Source organism: Triturus cristatus, chromosome 1_1, assembly GCF_964204655.1.
Source record: "Triturus cristatus chromosome 1_1, aTriCri1.1, whole genome shotgun sequence".
NCBI lineage: Eukaryota > Metazoa > Chordata > Amphibia > Caudata > Salamandridae > Triturus > Triturus cristatus.
In genome coordinates, this window is record NC_140579.1 from 200,447,742 (window position 1) to 200,468,782 (window position 21,041).

Sequence of the window (21,041 nt, forward strand, 5' to 3'; positions counted from 1 at the left end):
AGTGAGAGTGAGTGAGTCAGTCAGTGAGAGTGAGTGAGTCAGTCAGTGAGAGTGAGTGAGTCAATCAGTGAGAGTGAGGGAGTCAGCCAGTGAGTCAGCCAGTGGGTCAGTCAGTGACTCAGTCACTGAGAGTGAGCCAGTCAGTGAGAGTGAGTCAGTCAGTGAGAGTGAGTCAGTCAGTGAGTGAGAGTCACTGAGTCAGTGAGAGTCAGTGAGTCAGTTAGAGTGAGTGAGTCAGTGAGAGTGAGTGAGTCAGTGAGAGTGAGTGAGTGAGTCAGTGAGAGTGAGTGAGTGAGTCAGTGAGAGTGAGTAAATCATTGAGAGTGAGTGAGTCAGTGAGAGTGAGTCAGTCAGTGAGAGTGAGTGAGTCAGTCAGTGAGTGTGAGTGAGTCAGTCAGTGAGAGAGAGAGAGTCAGTCAGTGAGAGTGAGTCAGTCAGTGAGAGTGAGTGAGTCAGTCAGTGAGAGTGAGTGAGTCAGTCAGTGAGAGTGAGTCAATCAGTGAGAGTGAGTCAGTCAGTGAGAGTGAGTCAGTCAGTGAGAGTGAGTGAGTCAGTGAGAGAGAGAGTGAGTCAGTGAGAGTGAGTCAGTCAGTGAGAGTGAGCGAGTCAGTCAGTGAGAGTGAATGAGTCAGTCAGTGAGAGTGAGTGAGTCAGTGAGAGTGAGTGAGTCAGTCAGGGAGACTGAGTCAGTCAGTGAGAGTGCGTGAGTCAGTCAGTGAGAGTGAGTGTCAGTCAGTGAGAGTGAGTGTCAGTCAGTGAGAGTGAGTGTCAGTCAGTGAGAGTGAGTCTCAGTCAGTGAGAGTGAGTGAGTCAGTCAGTGAGAGTAAGTGAGTCAGTCAGTGAGAGTGAGTGAGTCAGTCAGTGAGAGTGAGTGAGTCAGCCAGTGAGTCAGCCAGTGAGTCATGCAGTGACTCAGTCAGTGAGAGTGAGCCAGTCAGTGAGAGTGAGTCAGTCAGTGAGAGTGAGTCAGTCAGTGAGTGAGAGTCAGTGAGTCAGTGAGAGTCAGTGAGTCAGTGAGAGTGAGTGAGTCAGTGAGAGTGAGTGAGTGAGTCAGTGAGTGTGAGTAAATCATTGAGAGTTAGTGAGTCAGTGAGAGTGAGTGAGTCAGTGAGAGTGAGTGAGTCAGTCAGTGAGAGTGAGTGAGTCAGTCAGTGAGAGTGAGTAAGTCAGTCAGTGAGAGTGAGTGAGTCAGCCAGTGAGTCAGCCAGTGAGTCAGCCAGTGACTCAGTCAGTGAGAGTGAACCAGTCAGTGAGAGTGAGTCAGTCAGTGAGAGTGAGTCAGTCAGTGAGAGTCAGTGAGTCAGTGAGAGTCAGTGAGTCAGTGAGAGTGAGTCAGTGAGAGTGAGTGAGTCAGTGAGAATGAGTGAGTGAGTCAGTGAGAGTGAGTGAGTGAGTCAGTGAGAGTGAATGAGTCATTGAGAGTGAGTGAGTCAGTGAGAGTGAGTGAGTCAGTGAGAGTGAGTGAGTCAGTCAGTGAGAGTGAGTCAGTCAGTGAGTGTGAGTGAGTCAGTCAGTGAGAGAGAGAGAGAGAGAGTCAGTCAGTGAGAGTGAGTCAGTCAGTGAGAGTGAGTGAGTCAGTCAGTGAGAGTGAGTGAGTCAATCAGTGAGAGTGAGTCAGTCAGTTAGAGTGAGTGAGTCAGTGAGAGTGAGTCAGTCAGTGAGAGTGGGTGAGTCAGTGAGAGAGAGAGTGAGTCAGTGAGAGTGACTCAGTCAGTGAGAGTGAGTTTCAGTCAGTGAGAGTGAGTCTCAGTCAGTGAGAGTGAGTGAGTCAGTCAGGGAGACTGAGTCAGTCAGTGAGAGTACGTGAGTCAGTCAGTGAGAGTGAGTGTCAGTCAGTGAGAGTGAGTGTCAGTCAGTGAGAGTTAGTGTCAGTCAGTGAGAGTGAGTCTCAGTCAGTGAGAGTGAGTGAGTCAGTCAGTGAGAGTGAGTGAGTCAGTCAGTGAGAGTGAGTGAGTCAGTCAGTGAGAGTGAGTCAGTCAGTCTAAGAGTAAGTGAGTGAGTCAGTGAGAGTGAGTGAGTCAGTCAGTAAGAGTGAGTGAGTCAGTCAGTGAGAGTGAGTGAGTTAGCCAGTGAGTCAGCCAGTGGGTCAGTCAGTGACTCAGTCAGTGAGAGTGAGCCAGTCAGTGAGAGTGAGTCAGTCAGTGAGAGTGAGTCAGTGAGAGGGAGTCAGTCAGTGAGAGTGAGTCAGTCAGTGTGTGAGAGTGGGTGAGTGTCAGTGAGAGTGAGTCAGTCAGTGAGAGTAAGTCAGTGAGAGTGAGCAAGCGAGTCAGTGAGAGTGAGTCAGTCAGTCAGTGAGAGTGAGTCAGTGAGAGTGAGTCAGTGAGTGAGTGAGTCAGTGAGACTGAGTCAGTGAGAGTGAGTCAATTAAAGTGAGTCAGTGAGAGTGAGTCAGTGAGAGTGAGAGTGAGTGAGTCAGTCAGTGAGAGTGAGTGAGTCAGTGAGAGTGAGTCAGTCAGTCAGTGAGAGTGAGTCAGTGAGAGTGAGTCAGTCAGTGAGAGTGAGTCAGTCAGTGAGTCAGTGACAGTCAGTGAGTCAGTGAGAGTGAGTGAGTCAGTGAGAGTGAGTGAGTCAGTGAGAGTGAGTGAGTCAGTCAGTGAGAGTGAGTGAGTCATTGAGAGTGAGTGAGTCAGTGAGAGTGAGTCAGTCAGTCAGTGAGAGTGAGTCAGTGAGAGTGAGTCAGTGAGTGAGTGAGTCAGTGAGTGAGAGTGAGTGAGTCAGTGAGTGAGAGTGAGTCAATCAGTGAGAGTGAGTCAGTCAGTGAGAGTGAGTCAGTCAGTGAGAGTGAGTGAGTCAGTGAGAGAGAGAGTGAGTCAGTGAGAGTGAGTCAGTCAGTGAGAATGAGCAAGTCAGTCAGTGAGAGTGAGTGAGTCAGTCAGTGAGAGTGAGTGAGTCAGTGAGAGTGAGTGAGTCAGTCAGGGAGACTGAGTCAGTCAGTGAGAGTACGTGAGTCAGTCAGTGAGAGTGAGTGTCAGTCAGTGAGAGTGAGTGTCAGTCAGTGAGAGTTAGTGTCAGTCAGTGAGAGTGAGTCTCAGTCAGTGAGAGTGAGTGAGTCAGTCAGTGAGAGTGAGTGAGTCAGTCAGTGAGAGTGAGTGAGTCAGTCAGTGAGAGTGAGTCAGTCAGTCTGAGAGTAAGTGAGTCAGTCAGTGAGAGTGAGTGAGTCAGTCAGTAAGAGTGAGTGAGTCAGTCAGTGAGAGTGAGTGAGTCAGCCAGTGAGTCAGCCAGTGGGTCAGTCAGTGACTCAGTCAGTGAGAGTGAGCCAGTCAGTGAGAGTGAGTCAGTCAGTGAGAGTGAGTCAGTCAGTGAGAGTGAGTCAGTGAGAGTGAGTCAGTGAGAGGGAGTCAGTCAGTGAGAGTGAGTCAGTCAGTGTGTGAGAGTGGGTGAGTGTCAGTGAGAGTGAGTCAGTCAGTGAGAGTCAGTCAGTGAGAGTGAGCAAGCGAGTCAGTGAGAGTGAGTCAGTCAGTCAGTGAGAGTGAGTCAGTCAGTCAGTGAGAGTGAGTCAGTGAGTGAGTGAGTGAGTGAGAGTGAGTCAGTGAGAGTGAGTCAATTAAAGTGAGTCAGTGAGAGTGAGTCAGTGAGAGTGAGAGTGAGTGAGTCAGTCAGTGAGAGTGAGTGAGTCAGTGAGAGTGAGTGAGTCAGTCAGTGAGAGTGAGTCAGTGAGAGTGAGTCAGTCAGTGAGAGTGAGTCAGTCAGTGAGTCAGTGACAGTCAGTGAGTCAGTGAGAGTGAGTGAGTCAGTGAGAGTGAGTGAGTGAGTCAGTGAGAGTGAGTGAGTCAGTCAGTGAGAGTGAGTGAGTCATTGAGAGTGAGTGAGTCAGTGAGAGTGAGTCAGTCAATCAGTGAGAGTGAGTGAGTCAGTCAGTGAGAGTGAGTCAGTGAGAGTGAGTCAGTGAGTGAGTGAGTCAGTGAGAGTGAGTGAGTCAGTGAGAGTGAGTCAATTAAAGTGAGTCAGTGAGAGTGAGTCAGTGAGAGTGAGAGTGAGGGAGTCAGTCAGTGAGAGTAAGTGAGTCAGTCAGTGAGAGTGAGTGAGTCAGTCAGTGAGAGTGAGTGAGTCAGCCAGTGAGTCAGCCAGTGAGTCATGCAGTGACTCAGTCAGTGAGAGTGAGCCAGTCAGTGAGAGTGAGTCAGTCAGTGAGAGTGAGTCAGTCAGTGAGTGAGAGTCAGTGAGTCAGTGAGAGTCAGTGAGTCAGTTAGAGTGAGTGAGTCAGTGAGAGTGAGTGAGTCAGTGAGAGTGAGTGAGTCAGTGAGAGTGAGTGAGTGAGTCAGTGAGAGTGAGTAAATCATTGAGAGTGAGTGAGTCAGTGAGAGTGAGTGAGTCAGTGAGAGTGAGTGTGTCAGTCAGTGAGAGTGAGTGTCAGTCAGTGAGAGTGAGTCTCAGTCAGTGAGAGTGAGTGAGTCAGTCAGTGAGAGTGAGTGAGTCAGTGAGAGTGAGTGAGTCAGTCAGTGAGAGTGAGTCAGTTAGTGAGAGTGAGTGAGTCAGTCAGTGAGAGTGAGTGTCAGTCAGTGAGAGTGAGTGTCAGTCAGTGAGAGTGAGTCTCAATCAGTGAGAGTGAGTGAGTCAGTCAGTGAGAGTGAGTGAGTCAGTCAGTGAGAGTGAGTGAGTCAGTCAGTGAGAGTGAGTGAGTCAGTCAGTGAGAGTGAGTCAGTCAGTGAGAGTGAGTCAGTCAGTGAGAGTGAGTCAGTCAGTGAGAGAGAGAGTGAGTCAGTGAGAGTGAGTCAGTCAGTGAGAGTGAGCAAGTCAGTCAGTGAGAGTGAATGAGTCAGTCAGTGAGAGTGAGTGAGTCAGTGAGAGTGAGTGAGTCAGTCAGGGAGACTGAGTCAGTCAGTGAGAGTGCGTGAGTCAGTCAGTGAGAGTGAGTGTCAGTCAGTGAGAGTGAGTGTCAGTCAGTGAGAGTGAGTGTCAGTCAGTGAGAGTGAGTCTCAGTCAGTGAGAGTGAGTGAGTCAGTCAGTGAGAGTGAGTGAGTCAATGAGAGTGAGTGAGTCAGTCAGTGAGAGTGAGTCAGTCAGTGAGAGTGAGTGAGTCAGTCAGTGAGAGTGAGTGTCAGTCAGTGAGAGTGAGTGTCAGTCAGTGAGAGTGAGTGTCAGTCAGTGAGAGTGAGTCTCAGTCAGTGAGAGTGAGTGAGTCAGTCAGTGAGAGTGAGTGAGTCAGTCAGTGAGAGTGAGTGAGTCAGTCAGTGAGAGTGAGTCAGTCAGTGAGAGTAAGTGAGTCAGTCAGTGAGAGTGAGTGAGTCAGTCAGTGAGAGTGAGTGAGTCAGTCAGTGAGAGTGAGTAAGTCAGTCAGTGAGAGTGAGTGAGTCAGCCAGTGAGTCAGTCAGTGAGAGTGAACCAGTCAGTGAGAGTGAGTCAGTCAGTGAGAGTGAGTCAGTCAGTGAGAGTGAGTGAGTCAGTGAGAGTGAGTGAGTCAGTGAGAGTGAGTGAGTCAGTGAGAGTGAGTGAGTGAGTCAGTGAGAGTGAATGAGTCATTGAGAGTGAGTGAGTCAGTGAGAGTGAGTGAGTCAGTGAGAGTGAGTGAGTCAGTCAGTGAGAGTGAGTCAGTCAGTGAGTGTGAGTGAGTCAGTCAGTGAGAGAGAGAGAGAGTCAGTCAGTGAGAGTGAGTCAGTCAGTGAGAGTGAGTGAGTCAGTCAGTGAGAGTGAGTGAGTCAATCAGTGAGAGTGAGTCAGTCAGTTAGAGTGAGTGAGTCAGTGAGAGTGAGTCAGTCAGTGAGAGTGAGTGAGTCAGTGAGAGAGAGAGTGAGTCAGTGAGAGTGACTCAGTCAGTGAGAGTGAGTTTCAGTCAGTGAGAGTGAGTCTCAGTCAGTGAGAGTGAGTGAGTCAGTCAGTGAGAGTGAGTGAGTCAGTGAGAGTGAGTGAGTGAGTCAGTGAGAGTGAGTCAGTCAGTGAGAGTAAGTGAGTCAGTCAGTGAGAGTGAGTGAGTCAGTCAGTGAGAGTGAGTGAGTCAGCCAGTGAGTCAGCCAGTGAGTCATGCAGTGACTCAGTCAGTGAGAGTGAGCCAGTCAGTGAGAGTGAGTCAGTCAGTGAGAGTGAGTCAGTCAGTGAGTGAGAGTCACTGAGTCAGTGAGAGTCAGTGAGTCAGTTAGAGTGAGTGAGTCAGTGAGAGTGAGTAAGTCAGTGAGAGTGAGTGAGTGAGTCAGTGAGAGTGAGTGAGTGAGTCAGTGAGAGTGAGTAAATCATTGAGAGTGAGTGAGTCAGTGAGAGTGAGTGAGTCAGTGAGAGTGAGTGAGTCAGTCAGTGAGAGTTAGTGAGTCAGTCAGTGAGTGTGAGTGAGTCAGTCAGTGAGAGAGAGAGAGTCAGTCAGTGAGAGTGAGTCAGTCAGTGAGAGTGAGTGAGTCAGTCAGTGAGAGTGAGTGAGTCAGTCAGTGAGAGTGAGTCAGTGAGTCAGTGAGAGTCAGTGAGTCAGTTAGAGTGAGTGAGTCAGTGAGAGTGAGTGAGTCAGTGAGAGTGAGTGAGTCAGTGAGAGTGAGTGAGTGAGTCAGTGAGAGTGAGTAAATCATTGAGAGTGAGTGAGTCAGTGAGAGTGAGTGAGTCAGTGAGAGTGAGTGAGTCAGTCAGTGAGAGTGAGTGAGTCAGTCAGTGAGTGTGAGTGAGTCAGTCAGTGAGAGAGAGAGAGAGTCAGTCAGTGAGAGTGAGTCAGTCAGTGAGAGTGAGTGAGTCAGTCAGTGAGAGTGAGTGAGTCAGTCAGTGAGAGTGAGAGTGAGTCAATCAGTGAGAGTGAGTCAGTCAGTGAGAGTGAGTCAGTCAGTGAGAGTGAGTGAGTCAGTGAGAGAGAGTGAGTCAGTGAGAGTGAGTCAGTCAGTGAGAGTGAGCGAGTCAGTCAGTGAGAGTGAGTGAGTCAGTCAGTGAGAGTGAGTGAGTCAGTGAGAGTGAGTGAGTCAGTCAGGGAGACTGAGTCAGTCAGTGAGAGTGCGTGAGTCAGTCAGTGAGAGTGAGTGTCAGTCAGTGAGAGTGAGTGTCAGTCAGTGAGAGTTAGTGTCAGTCAGTGAGAGTGAGTCTCAGTCAGTGAGAGTGAGTGAGTCAGTCAGTGAGAGTGAGTCAGTCAGTGAGAGTGAGTGAGTCAGTCAGTGAGAGAGAGAGAGAGTCAGTCAGTGAGAGTGAGTCAGTCAGTGAGAGTGAGTGAGTCAGTCAGTGAGAGTGAGTGAGTCAGTCAGTGAGAGTGAGTCAGTCAGTGAGAGTGAGTCAGCCAGTGAGAGTGAGTGAATCAGTGAGAGAGAGAGTGAGTCAGTGAGAGTGAGTCAGTCAGTGAGAGTGAGCGAGTCAGTCAGTGAGAGTGAGTGAGTCAGTCAGTGAGAGTGAGTGAGTCAGTGAGAGTGAGTGAGTCAGTCAGAGAGACTGAGTCAGTCAGTGAGAGTGCATGAGTCAGTCAGTGAGAGTGAGTGTCAGTCAGTGAGAGTGAGTGTCAGTCAGTGAGAGTGAGTGTCAGTCAGTGAGAGTGAGTCTCAGTCAGTGAGAGTGAGTGAGTCAGTCAGTGAGAGTGAGTGAGTCAGTGAGAGTGAGTGAGTCAGTCAGTGAGAGTGAGTCAGTCAGTGAGAGTGAGTGAGTCAGTCAGTGAGAGTGAGTGTCAGTCAGTGAGAGTGAGTCTCAGTCAGTGAGAGTGAGTGAGTCAGTCAGTGAGAGTGAGTGAGTCAGTCAGTGAGAGTGAGTGAGTCAGTCAGTGAGAGTGAGTCAGTCAGTGAGAGTGAGTGAGTCAGTGAGAGAGAGAGTGAGTCAGTGAGAGTGAGTCAGTCAGTGAGAGTGAGCAAGTCAGTCAGTGAGAGTGAATGAGTCAGTCAGTGAGAGTGAGTGAGTCAGTGAGAGTGAGTGAGTCAGTCAGGGAGACTGAGTCAGTCAGTGAGAGTGCGTGAGTCAGTCAGTGAGAGTGAGTATCAGTCAGTGAGAGCGAGCGTCAGTCAGTGAGAGTGAGTATCAGTCAGTGAGAGTGAGTCTCAGTCAGTGAGAGTGAGTGAGTCAGTCAGTGAGAGTGAGTGAGTCAATGAGAGTGAGTGAGTCAGTCAGTGAGAGTGAGTCAGTCAGTGAGAGTGAGTGAGTCAGTCAGTGAGAGTGAGTGTCAGTCAGTGAGAGTGAGTGTCAGTCAGTGAGAGTGAGTCTCAGTCAGTGAGAGTAAGTGAGTCAGTCAGTGAGAGTGAGTGAGTCAGTCAGTGAGAGTGAGTGAGTCAGTCAATGAGAGTGAGTAAGTCAGTCAGTGAGAGTGAGTGAGTCAGCCAGTGAGTCAGCCAGTTAGTCAGTCAGTGACTCAGTCAGTGAGAGTGAACCAGTCAGTGAGAGTGAGTCAGTCAGTGAGAGTCGTCAGTCAGTGAGAGTGAGTCAGTCAGTGAGAGTCAGTGCGTCAGTGAGAGTCAGTGAGTCAGTGAGAGTCAGTGAGTCAGTGAGAGTGAGTGAGTCAGTGAGAGTGAGTGAGTGAGTCAGTGAGAGTGGGTGAGTGAGTCAGTGAGAGTGAATGAGTAATTGAGAGTGAGTGAGTCAGTGAGAGTGAGTGAGTCAGTGAGAGTGAGTGAGTCAGTCAGTGAGAGTGAGTCAGTCAGTGAGTGTGAGTGAGTCAGTCAGTGAGAGAGAGAGAGAGTCAGTCAGTGAGAGTGAGTCAGTCAGTGAGAGTGAGTGAGTCAGTCAGTGAGAGTGAGTGAGTCAATCAGTGAGAGTGAGTCAGTCAGTGAGAGTGAGTCAGTCAGTGAGAGTGAGTGAGTCAGTGAGAGTGAGTCAGTCAGTGAGAGTGAGTGAGTCAGTGAGAGAGAGAGTGAGTCAGTGAGAGTGACTCAGTCAGTGAGAGTGAGTTTCAGTCAGTGAGAGTGAGTCTCAGTCAGTGAGAGTGAGTGAGTGAGTCAGTGAGAGTGAGTCAGTCAGTGAGAGTGAGTGAGTCAGTCAGTGAGAGTGAGTCAGTCAGTGAGAGTAAGTGAGTCAGTCAGTGAGAGTGAGTGAGTCAGTGAGAGTGAGCGAGTCAGTCAGTGAGAGTGAGTGAGTCAGTCAGGGAGACTGAGTCAGTCAGTGAGAGTGCGTGAGTCAGTCAGTGAGAGTGAGTGTCAGTCAGTGAGAGTGAGTGTCAGTCAGTGAGAGTGAGTGTCAGTCAGTGAGAGTGAGTCTCAGTCAGTGAGAGTGAGTGAGTCAGTCAGTGAGAGTAAGTGAGTCAGACAGTGAGAGTGAGTGAGTCAGTCAGTGAGAGTGAGTGAGTCAGCCAGTGAGTCAGCCAGTGAGTCATGCAGTGACTCAGTCAGTGAGAGTGAGCCAGTCAGTGAGAGTGAGTCAGTCAGTGATAGTGAGTCAGTCAGTGAGTGAGAGTCAGTGAGTCAGTGAGAGTCAGTGAGTCAGTTAGAGTGAGTGAGTCAGTGAGAGTGAGTGAGTCAGTGAGAGTGAGTGAGTCAGTGAGAGTGAGTGAGTCAGTCAGAGTGAGTAAATCATTGAGAGTGAGTGAGTCAGTGAGAGTGAGTGAGTCAGTGAGAGTGAGTGAGTCAGTCAGCGAGAGTGAGTGAGTCAGTCAGTGAGTGTGAGTGAGTCAGTCAGTAAGAGAGAGAGAGAGTCAGTCAGTGAGAGTGAGTCAGTCAGTGAGAGTGAGTGAGTCAGTGAGTGAGAGTGAGTGAGTCAGTCAGTTAGAATGAGTCAATCAGTGAGAGTGAGTCAGTCAGTGAGAGTGAGTCAGTCAGTGAGAGTGAGTGAGTCAGTGAGAGAGAGAGTGAGTCAGTCAGAGTGAGTCAGTCAGTGAGAGTGAGCGAGTCAGTCAGTGAGAGTGAGTGAGTCAGTCAGTGAGAGTGAGTGAGTCAGTGAGAGTGAGTGAGTCAGTCAGGGAGACTGAGTCAGTCAGTGAGAGTACATGAGTCAGTCAGTGAGAGTGAGTGAGTCAGTCAGTGAGAGTGAGTGAGTCAGTCAATGAGAGTGAGTAAGTCAGTCAGTGAGAGTCAATGAGTCAGCCAGTGAGTCAGCCAGTTAGTCAGTCAGTGACTCAGTCAGTGAGAGTGAACCAGTCAGTGAGAGTGAGTCAGTCAGTGAGAGTCATCAGTCAGTGAGAGTGAGTCAGTCAGTGAGAGTCAGTGAGTCAGTGAGAGTCAGTGAGTCAGTGAGAGTGAGTGAGTCAGTCAGTAAGAGTGAGTCAGTCAGTGAGAGTGAGTCAGTCAGTGAGAGTGAGTGAATCAGTGAGAGAGAGAGTGAGTCAGTGAGAGTGAGTCAGTCAGTGAGAGTGAGCGAGTCAGTCAGTGAGAGTGAGTGAGTCAGTCAGTGAGAGTGAGTGAGTCAGTGAGAGTGAGTGAGTCAGTCAGAGAGACTGAGTCAGTCAGTGAGAGTGCGTGAGTCAGTCAGTGAGAGTGAGTGTCAGTCAGTGAGAGTGAGTGTCAGTCAGTGAGAGTGAGTGTCAGTCAGTGAGAGTGAGTCTCAGTCAGTGAGAGTGAGTGAGTCAGTCAGTGAGAGTGAGTGAGTCAGTGAGAGTGAGTGAGTCAGTCAGTGAGAGTGAGTCAGTTAGTGAGAGTGAGTGAGTCAGTCAGTGAGAGTGAGTGTCAGTCAGTGAGAGTGAGTCTCAGTCAGTGAGAGTGAGTGAGTCAGTCAGTGAGAGTGAGTGAGTCAGTCAGTGAGAGTGAGTGAGTCAGTCAGTGAGAGTGAGTGAGTCAGTCAGTGAGAGTGAGTGAGTCAGTCAGTGAGAGTGAGTCAGTCAGTGAGAGTGAGTCAGTCAGTGAGAGTGAGTCAGTCAGTGAGAGAGAGAGTGAGTCAGTGAGAGTGAGTCAGTCAGTGAGAGTGAGCAAGTCAGTCAGTGAGAGTGAATGAGTCAGTCAGTGAGAGTGAGTGAGTCAGTGAGAGTGAGTGAGTCAGTCAGGGAGACTGAGTCAGTCAGTGAGAGTGCGTGAGTCAGTCAGTGAGAGTGAGTGTCAGTCAGTGAGAGTGAGTGTCAGTCAGTGAGAGTGAGTGTCAGTCAGTGAGAGTGAGTCTCAGTCAGTGAGAGTGAGTGAGTCAGTCAGTGAGAGTGAGTGAGTCAATGAGAGTGAGTGAGTCAGTCAGTGAGAGTGAGTCAGTCAGTGAGAGTGAGTGAGTCAGTCAGTGAGAGTGAGTGTCAGTCAGTGAGAGTGAGTGTCAGTCAGTGAGAGTGAGTCTCAGTCAGTGAGAGTGAGTGAGTCAGTCAGTGAGAGTGAGTGAGTCAGTCAGTGAGAGTGAGTGAGTCAGTCAGTGAGAGTGAGTCAGTCAGTGAGAGTAAGTGAGTCAGTCAGTGAGAGTGAGTGAGTCAGTCAGTGAGAGTGAGTGAGTCAGTCAGTGAGAGTGAGTAAGTCAGTCAGTAAGAGTGAGTGAGTCAGCCAGTGAGTCAGCCAGTGAGTCAGTCAGTGACTCAGTCAGTGAGAGTGAACCAGTCAGTGAGAGTGAGTCAGTCAGTGAGAGTGAGTCAGTCAGTGAGAGTCAGTGAGTCAGTGAGAGTCAGTGAGTCAGTGAGAGTGAGTGAGTCAGTGAGAGTGAGTGAGTCAGTGAGAGTGAGTGAGTGAGTCAGTGAGAGTGAGTGAGTCAGTCAGTGAGAGTGAGTCAGTCAGTCTGAGAGTAAGTGAGTCAGTCAGTGAGAGTGAGTGAGTCAGTCAGTGAGAGTGAGTGAGTCAGCCAGTGAGTCAGCCAGTGAGTCATGCAGTGACTCAGTCAGTGAGAGTGAGCCAGTCAGTGAGAGTGAGTCAGTCAGTGAGAGTGAGTCAGTCAGTGAGTGAGAGTCACTGAGTCAGTGAGAGTCAGTGAGTCAGTTAGAGTGAGTGAGTCAGTGAGAGTGAGTGAGTCAGTGAGAGTGAGTGAGTGAGTCAGTGAGAGTGAGTGAGTCAGTGAGAGTGAGTAAATCATTGAGAGTGAGTGAGTCAGTGAGAGTGAGTGAGTCAGTGAGAGTGAGTGAGTCAGTCAGTGAGAGTTAGTGAGTCAGTCAGTGAGTGTGAGTGAGTCAGTCAGTGAGAGAGAGAGAGAGTCAGTCAGTGAGAGTGAGTCAGTCAGTGAGAGTGAGTGAGTCAGTCAGTGAGAGTGAGTGAGTCAGTCAGTGAGAGTGAGTCAATCAGTGAGAGTGAGTCAGTCAGTGAGAGTGAGTCAGTCAGTGAGAGTGAGTGAGTCAGTGAGAGAGAGTGAGTCAGTGAGAGTGAGTCAGTCAGTGAAAGTGAGCGAGTCAGTCAGTGAGAGTGAGTGAGTCAGTCAGTGAGAGTGAGTGAGTCAGTGAGAGTGAGTGAGTCAGTCAGGGAGACTGAGTCAGTCAGTGAGAGTGCGTGAGTCAGTCAGTGAGAGTGAGTGTCAGTCAGTGAGAGTGAGTGTCAGTCAGTGAGAGTGAGTGTCAGTCAGTGAGAGTGAGTCTAGGTCAGTGAGAGTGAGTGAGTCAGTCAGTGAGAGTAAGTGAGTCAGTCAGTGAGAGTGAGTGAGTCAGTCAGTGAGAGTGAGTGAGTCAGCCAGTGAGTCAGCCAGTGAGTCATGCAGTGACTCAGTCAGTGAGAGTGAGCCAGTCAGTGAGAGTGAGTCAGTCAGTGAGAGTGAGTCAGTCAGTGAGTGAGAGTCAGTGAGTCAGTGAGAGTCAGTGAGTCAGTTAGAGTGAGTGAGTCAGTGAGAGTGAGTGAGTCAGTGAGAGTGAGTGAGTCAGTGAGAGTGAGTGAGTGAGTCAGTGAGAGTGAGTAAATCATTGAGAGTGAGTGAGTCAGTGAGAGTGAGTGAGTCAGTGAGAGTGAGTGAGTCAGTCAGTGAGAGTGAGTGAGTCAGTCAGTGAGTGTGAGTGAGTCAGTCAGTGAGAGAGAGAGAGAGTCAGTCAGTGAGAGTGAGTCAGTCAGTGAGAGTGAGTGAGTGAGTCAGTGAGAGTGAGTGAGTCAGTCAGTGAGAGTGAGAGTGAGTCAATCAGTGAGAGTGAGTCAGTCAGTGAGAGTGAGTCAGTCAGTGAGAGTGAGTGAGTCAGTGAGAGAGAGTGAGTCAGTGAGAGTGAGTCAGTCAGTGAGAGTGAGCGAGTCAGTCAGTGAGAGTGAGTGAGTCAGTCAGTGAGAGTGAGTGAGTCAGTGAGAGTGAGTGAGTCAGTCAGGGAGACTGAGTCAGTCAGTGAGAGTGCGTGAGTCAGTCAGTGAGAGTGAGTGTCAGTCAGTGAGAGTGAGTGTCAGTCAGTGAGAGTTAGTGTCAGTCAGTGAGAGTGAGTCTCAGTCAGTGAGAGTGAGTGAGTCAGTCAGTGAGAGTGAGTCAGTCAGTGAGAGTGAGTGAGTCAGTCAGTGAGAGAGAGAGAGAGTCAGTCAGTGAGAGTGAGTCAGTCAGTGAGAGTGAGTGAGTCAGTCAGTGAGAGTGAGTGAGTCAGTCAGTGAGAGTGAGTCAGTCAGTGAGAGTGAGTCAGCCAGTGAGAGTGAGTGAATCAGTGAGAGAGAGAGTGAGTCAGTGAGAGTGAGTCAGTCAGTGAGAGTGAGCGAGTCAGTCAGTGAGAGTGAGTGAGTCAGTCAGTGAGAGTGAGTGAGTCAGTGAGAGTGAGTGAGTCAGTCAGAGAGACTGAGTCAGTCAGTGAGAGTGCATGAGTCAGTCAGTGAGAGTGAGTGTCAGTCAGTGAGAGTGAGTGTCAGTCAGTGAGAGTGAGTGTCAGTCAGTGAGAGTGAGTCTCAGTCAGTGAGAGTGAGTGAGTCAGTCAGTGAGAGTGAGTGAGTCAGTGAGAGTGAGTGAGTCAGTCAGTGAGAGTGAGTCAGTCAGTGAGAGTGAGTGAGTCAGTCAGTGAGAGTGAGTGTCAGTCAGTGAGAGTGAGTCTCAGTCAGTGAGAGTGAGTGAGTCAGTCAGTGAGAGTGAGTGAGTCAGTCAGTGAGAGTGAGTGAGTCAGTCAGTGAGAGTGAGTCAGTCAGTGAGAGTGAGTGAGTCAGTGAGAGAGAGAGTGAGTCAGTGAGAGTGAGCCAGTCAGTCAGTGAGAGTGAGCAAGTCAGTCAGTGAGAGTGAATGAGTCAGTCAGTGAGAGTGAGTGAGTCAGTGAGAGTGAGTGAGTCAGTCAGGGAGACTGAGTCAGTCAGTGAGAGTGCGTGAGTCAGTCAGTGAGAGTGAGTATCAGTCAGTGAGAGCGAGCGTCAGTCAGTGAGAGTGAGTATCAGTCAGTGAGAGTGAGTCTCAGTCAGTGAGAGTGAGTGAGTCAGTCAGTGAGAGTGAGTGAGTCAATGAGAGTGAGTGAGTCAGTCAGTGAGAGTGAGTCAGTCAGTGAGAGTGAGTGAGTCAGTCAGTGAGAGTGAGTGTCAGTCAGTGAGAGTGAGTGTCAGTCAGTGAGAGTGAGTCTCAGTCAGTGAGAGTAAGTGAGTCAGTCAGTGAGAGTGAGTGAGTCAGTCAGTGAGAGTGAGTGAGTCAGTCAATGAGAGTGAGTAAGTCAGTCAGTGAGAGTGAGTGAGTCAGCCAGTGAGTCAGCCAGTTAGTCAGTCAGTGACTCAGTCAGTGAGAGTGAACCAGTCAGTGAGAGTGAGTCAGTCAGTGAGAGTCGTCAGTCAGTGAGAGTGAGTCAGTCAGTGAGAGTCAGTGCGTCAGTGAGAGTCAGTGAGTCAGTGAGAGTCAGTGAGTCAGTGAGAGTGAGTGAGTCAGTGAGAGTGAGTGAGTGAGTCAGTGAGAGTGGGTGAGTGAGTCAGTGAGAGTGAATGAGTAATTGAGAGTGAGTGAGTCAGTGAGAGTGAGTGAGTCAGTGAGAGTGAGTGAGTCAGTCAGTGAGAGTGAGTCAGTCAGTGAGTGTGAGTGAGTCAGTCAGTGAGAGAGAGAGAGAGAGTCAGTCAGTGAGAGTGAGTCAGTCAGTGAGAGTGAGTGAGTCAGTGAGAGTGAGTGAGTGAGTCAGTGAGAGTGAGTGAGTGAGTCAGTGAGAGTGAGTGCGTCAGTGAGAGTGAGTAAGTCAGTGAGAGCGAGTGAGTCAGTGAGAGTGAATGAGTCAGTCAGTGAGAGTGAGTGAGTCAGTCAGTGAGAGAGAGAGAAAGTCAGTCAGTGAGAGTGAGTCAGTCAGTGAGAGTGAGTGAGTCAGTCAGTGAGAGTGAGTGAGTCAGTCAGTAAGAGTGAGTCAGTCAGTGAGAGTGAGTCAGTCAGTGAGAGTGAGTGAATCAGTGAGAGAGAGAGTGAGTCAGTGAGAGTGAGTCAGTCAGTGAGAGTGAGTGTCAGTCAGTGAGAGTGAGTGTCAGTCAGTGAGAGTGAGTCTCAGTCAGTGAGAGTGAGTGAGTCAGTCAGTGAGAGTGAGTGAGTCAGTGAGAGTGAGTGAGTCAGTCAGTGAGAGTGAGTCAGTCAGTGAGAGTGAGTGAGTCAGTCAGTGAGAGTGAGTGTCAGTCAGTGAGAGTGAGTCTCAGTCAGTGAGAGTGAGTGAGTCAGTCAGTGAGAGTGAGTGAGTCAGTCAGTGAGAGTGAGTGAGTCAGTCAGTGAGAGTGAGTCAGTCAGTGAGAGTGAGTGAGTCAGTGAGAGAGAGAGTGAGTCAGTGAGAGTGAGTCAGTCAGTGAGAGTGAGCAAGTCAGTCAGTGAGAGTGAATGAGTCAGTCAGTGAGAGTGAGTGAGTCAGTGAGAGTGAGTGAGTCAGTCAGGGAGACTGAGTCAGTCAGTGAGAGTGCGTGAGTCAGTCAGTGAGAGTGAGTATCAGTCAGTGAGAGCGAGCGTCAGTCAGTGAGAGTGAGTATCAGTCAGTGAGAGTGAGTCTCAGTCAGTGAGAGTGAGTGAGTCAGTCAGTGAGAGTGAGTGAGTCAATGAGAGTGAGTGAGTCAGTCAGTGAGAGTGAGTCAGTCAGTGAGAGTGAGTGAGTCAGTCAGTGAGAGTGAGTGTCAGTCAGTGAGAGTGAGTGTCAGTCAGTGAGAGTGAGTCTCAGTCAGTGAGAGTAAGTGAGTCAGTCAGTGAGAGTGAGTGAGTCAGTCAGTGAGAGTGAGTGAGTCAGTCAATGAGAGTGAGTAAGTCAGTCAGTGAGAGTGAGTGAGTCAGCCAGTGAGTCAGCCAGTTAGTCAGTCAGTGACTCAGTCAGTGAGAGTGAACCAGTCAGTGAGAGTGAGTCAGTCAGTGAGAGTCGTCAGTCAGTGAGAGTGAGTCAGTCAGTGAGAGTCAGTGCGTCAGTGAGAGTCAGTGAGTCAGTGAGAGTCAGTGAGTCAGTGAGAGTGAGTGAGTCAGTGAGAGTGAGTGAGTGAGTCAGTGAGAGTGGGTGAGTGAGTCAGTGAGAGTGAATGAGTAATTGAGAGTGAGTGAGTCAGTGAGAGTGAGTGAGTCAGTGAGAGTGAGTGAGTCAGTCAGTGAGAGTGAGTCAGTCAGTGAGTGTGAGTGAGTCAGTCAGTGAGAGAGAGAGAGAGTCAGTCAGTGAGAGTGAGTCAGTCAGTGAGAGTGAGTGAGTCAGTCAGTGAGAGTGAGTGAGTCAATCAGTGAGAGTGAGTCAGTCAGTGAGAGTGAGTCAGTCAGTGAGAGTGAGTGAGTCAGTGAGAGTGAGTCAGTCAGTGAGAGTGAGTGAGTCAGTGAGAGAGAGAGTGAGTCAGTGAGAGTGACTCAGTCAGTGAGAGTGAGTTTCAGTCAGTGAGAGTGAGTCTCAGTCAGTGAGAGTGAGTGAGTGAGTCAGTGAGAGTGAGTCAGTCAGTGAGAGTGAGTGAGTCAGTCAGTGAGAGTGAGTCAGTCAGTGAGAGTAAGTGAGTCAGTCAGTGAGAGTGAGTGAGTCAGTGAGAGTGAGCGAGTCAGTCAGTGAGAGTGAGTGAGTCAGTCAGGGAGACTGAGTCAGTCAGTGAGAGTGCGTGAGTCAGTCAGTGAGAGTGAGTGTCAGTCAGTGAGAGTGAGTGTCAGTCAGTGAGAGTGAGTGTCAGTCAGTGAGAGTGAGTCTCAGTCAGTGAGAGTGAGTGAGTCAGTCAGTGAGAGTAAGTGAGTCAGACAGTGAGAGTGAGTGAGTCAGTCAGTGAGAGTGAGTGAGTCAGCCAGTGAGTCAGCCAGTGAGTCATGCAGTGACTCAGTCAGTGAGAGTGAGCCAGTCAGTGAGAGTGAGTCAGTCAGTGAGAGTGAGTCAGTCAGTGAGTGAGAGTCAGTGAGTCAGTGAGAGTCAGTGAGTCAGTTAGAGTGAGTGAGTCAGTGAGAGTGAGTGAGTCAGTGAGAGTGAGTGAGTCAGTGAGAGTGAGTGAGTCAGTCAGAGTGAGTAAATCATTGAGAGTGAGTGAGTCAGTGAGAGTGAGTGAGTCAGTGAGAGTGAGTGAGTCAGTCAGTGAGAGTGAGTGAGTCAGTCAGTGAGTGTGAGTGAGTCAGTCAGTAAGAGAGAGAGAGAGTCAGTCAGTGAGAGTGAGTCAGTCAGTGAGAGTGAGTGAGTCAGTGAGTGAGAGTGAGTGAGTCAGTCAGTTAGAATGAGTCAATCAGTGAGAGTGAGTCAGTCAGTGAGAGTGAGTCAGTCAGTGAGAGTGAGTGAGTCAGTGAGAGAGAGTGAGTCAGTGAGAGTGAGTCAGTCAGTGAGAGTGAGTGAGTCAGTCAGTGAGAGTGAGTGAGTCAGTCAGTGAGAGTGAGTGAGTCAGTGAGAGTGAGTGAGTCAGTCAGGGAGACTGAGTCAGTCAGTGAGAGTACATGAGTCAGTCAGTGAGAGTGAGTGAGTCAGTCAGTGAGAGTGAGTGAGTCAGTCAATGAGAGTGAGTAAGTCAGTCAGTGAGAGTCAATGAGTCAGCCAGTGAGTCAGCCAGTTAGTCAGTCAGTGACTCAGTCAGTGAGAGTGAACCAGTCAGTGAGAGTGAGTCAGTCAGTGAGAGTCGTCAGCCAGTGAGAGTGAGTCAGTCAGTGAGAGTCAGTGAGTCAGTGAGAGTCAGTGAGTCAGTGAGAGTGAGTGAGTCAGTGAGAGTGAGTGAGTCAGTGAGAGTGAGTGAGTGAGTCAGTGAGAGTGAGTGAGTGAGTCAGTGAGAGTGAATGAGTAATTGAGAGTGAGTGAGTCAGTGAGAGTGAGTGAGTCAGTGAGAGTGAGTGAGTCAGTCAGTGAGAGTGAGTCAGTCAGTGAGTGTGAGTGAGTCAGTCAGTGAGAGAGAGAGAGAGAGTCAGTCAGTGAGAGTGAGTCAGTCAGTGAGAGTGAGTGAGTCAGTCAGTGAGAGTGAGTGAGTCAATCAGTGAGAGTGAGTCAGTCAGTGAGAGTGAGTGAGTCAGTGAGAGTGAGTCAGTCAGTGAGAGTGAGTGAGTCAGTGAGAGAGAGAGTGAGTCAGTGAGAGTGACTCAGTCAGTGAGAGTGAGTTTCAGTCAGTGAGACTGAGTCTCAGTCAGTGAGAGTGAGTGAGTGAGTCAGTGAGAGTGAGTGAGTGAGTCAGTGAGAGTGAGTGAGTCAGTCAGTGAGAGTGAGTCAGTCAGTGAGAGTAAGTGAGTCAGTCAGTGAGAGTGAGTGAGTCAGTGAGAGTGAGCGAGTCAGTCAGTGAGAGTGAGTCAGTCAGTCAGGGAGACTGAGTCAGTCAGTGAGAGTGCGTGAGTCAGTCAGTGAGAGTGAGTGTCAGTCAGTGAGAGTGAGTGTCAGTCAGTGAGAGTGAGTGTCAGTCAGTGAGAGTGAGTCTCAGTCAGTGAGAGTGAGTGAGTCAGTCAGTGAGAGTAAGTGGGTCAGTCAGTGAGAGTGAGTGAGTCAGTCAGTGAGAGTGAGTGAGTCAGCCAGTGAGTCAGCCAGTGAGTCATGCAGTGACTCAGTCAGTGAGAGTGAGCCAGTCAGTGAGAGTGAGTCAGTTAGTGAGAGTGAGTCAGTCAGTGAGTGAGAGTCAGTGAGTCAGTGAGAGTCAGTGAGTCAGTTAGAGTGAGTGAGTCAGTGAGAGTGAGTGAGTCAGTGAGAGTGAGTGAGTCAGTGAGAGTGAGTGAGTGAGTCAGTGAGAGTGAGTAAATCATTGAGAGTGAGTGAGTCAGTGAGAGTGAGTGAGTCAGTGAGAGTGAGTGAGTCAGTCAGTGAGAGTGAGTGAGTCAGTCAGTGAGTGTGAGTGAGTCAGTCAGTGAGAGAGAGAGAGAGTCAGTCAGTGAGAGTGAGTCAGTCAGTGAGAGTGAGTGAGTCAGTCAGTGAGAGTGAGTGAGTGAGTCAGTGAGAGTGAGTGAGTCAGTCAGTGAGAGTGAGAGTGAGTCAATCAGTGAGAGTGAGTCAGTCAGTGAGAGTGAGTCAGTCAGTGAGAGTGAGTGAGTCAGTGAGAGAGAGTGAGTCAGTGAGAGTGAGTCAGTCAGTGAGAGTGAGCGAGTCAGTCAGTGAGAGTGAGTGAGTCAGTCAGTGAGAGTGAGTGAGTCAGTGAGAGTGAGTGAGTCAGTCAGGGAGACTGAGTCAGTCAGTGAGAGTGCGTGAGTCAGTCAGTGAGAGTGAGTGTCAGTCAGTGAGAGTGAGTGTCAGTCAGTGAGAGTTAGTGTCAGTCAGTGAGAGTGAGTCTCAGTCAGTGAGAGTGAGTGAGTCAGTCAGTGAGAGTGAGTCAGTCAGTGAGAGTGAGTGAGTCAGTCAGTGAGAGAGAGAGAGAGTCAGTCAGTGAGAGTGAGTCAGTCAGTGAGAGTGAGTGAGTCAGTCAGTGAGAGTGAGTGAGTCAGTCAGTGAGAGTGAGTCAGTCAGTGAGAGTGAGTCAGCCAGTGAGAGTGAGTGAATCAGTGAGAGAGAGAGTGAGTCAGTGAGAGTGAGTCAGTCAGTGAGAGTGAGCGAGTCAGTCAGTGAGAGTGAGTGAGTCAGTCAGTGAGAGTGAGTGAGTCAGTGAGAGTGAGTGAGTCAGTCAGAGAGACTGAGTCAGTCAGTGAGAGTGCATGAGTCAGTCAGTGAGAGTGAGTGTCAGTCAGTGAGAGTGAGTGTCAGTCAGTGAGAGTGAGTGTCAGTCAGTGAGAGTGAGTCTCAGTCAGTGAGAGTGAGTGAGTCAGTCAGTGAGAGTGAGTGAGTCAGTGAGAGTGAGTGAGTCAGTCAGTGAGAGTGAGTCAGTCAGTGAGAGTGAGTGAGTCAGTCAGTGAGAGTGAGTGTCAGTCAGTGAGAGTGAGTCTCAGTCAGTGAGAGTGAGTGAGTCAGTCAGTGAGAGTGAGTGAGTCAGTCAGTGAGAGTGAGTGAGTCAGTCAGTGAGAGTGAGTCAGTCAGTGAGAGTGAGTGAGTCAGTGAGAGAGAGAGTGAGTCAGTGAGAGTGAGTCAGTCAGTGAGAGTGAGCAAGTCAGTCAGTGAGAGTGAATGAGTCAGTCAGTGAGAGTGAGTGAGTCAGTGAGAGTGAGTGAGTCAGTCAGGGAGACTGAGTCAGTCAGTGAGAGTGCGTGAGTCAGTCAGTGAGAGTGAGTATCAGTCAGTGAGAGCGAGCGTCAGTCAGTGAGAGTGAGTATCAGTCAGTGAGAGTGAGTCTCAGTCAGTGAGAGTGAGTGAGTCAGTCAGTGAGAGTGAGTGAGTCAATGAGAGTGAGTGAGTCAGTCAGTGAGAGTGAGTCAGTCAGTGAGAGTGAGTGAGTCAGTCAGTGAGAGTGAGTGTCAGTCAGTGAGAGTGAGTGTCAGTCAGTGAGAGTGAGTCTCAGTCAGTGAGAGTAAGTGAGTCAGTCAGTGAGAGTGAGTGAGTCAGTCAGTGAGAGTGAGTGAGTCAGTCAATGAGAGTGAGTAAGTCAGTCAGTGAGAGTGAGTGAGTCAGCCAGTGAGTCAGCCAGTTAGTCAGTCAGTGACTCAGTCAGTGAGAGTGAACCAGTCAGTGAGAGTGAGTCAGTCAGTGAGAGTCGTCAGTCAGTGAGAGTGAGTCAGTCAGTGAGAGTCAGTGCGTCAGTGAGAGTCAGTGAGTCAGTGAGAGTCAGTGAGTCAGTGAGAGTGAGTGAGTCAGTGAGAGTGAGTGAGTGAGTCAGTGAGAGTGGGTGAGTGAGTCAGTGAGAGTGAATGAGTAATTGAGAGTGAGTGAGTCAGTGAGAGTGAGTGAGTCAGTGAGAGTGAGTGAGTCAGTCAGTGAGAGTGAGTCAGTCAGTGAGTGTGAGTGAGTCAGTCAGTGAGAGAGAGAGAGAGTCAGTCAGTGAGAGTGAGTCAGTCAGTGAGAGTGAGTGAGTCAGTCAGTGAGAGTGAGTGAGTCAATCAGTGAGAGTGAGTCAGTCAGTGAGAGTGAGTCAGTCAGTGAGAGTGAGTGAGTCAGTGAGAGTGAGTCAGTCAGTGAGAGTGAGTGAGTCAGTGAGAGAGAGAGTGAGTCAGTGAGAGTGACTCAGTCAGTGAGAGTGAGTTTCAGTCAGTGAGAGTGAGTCTCAGTCAGTGAGAGTGAGTGA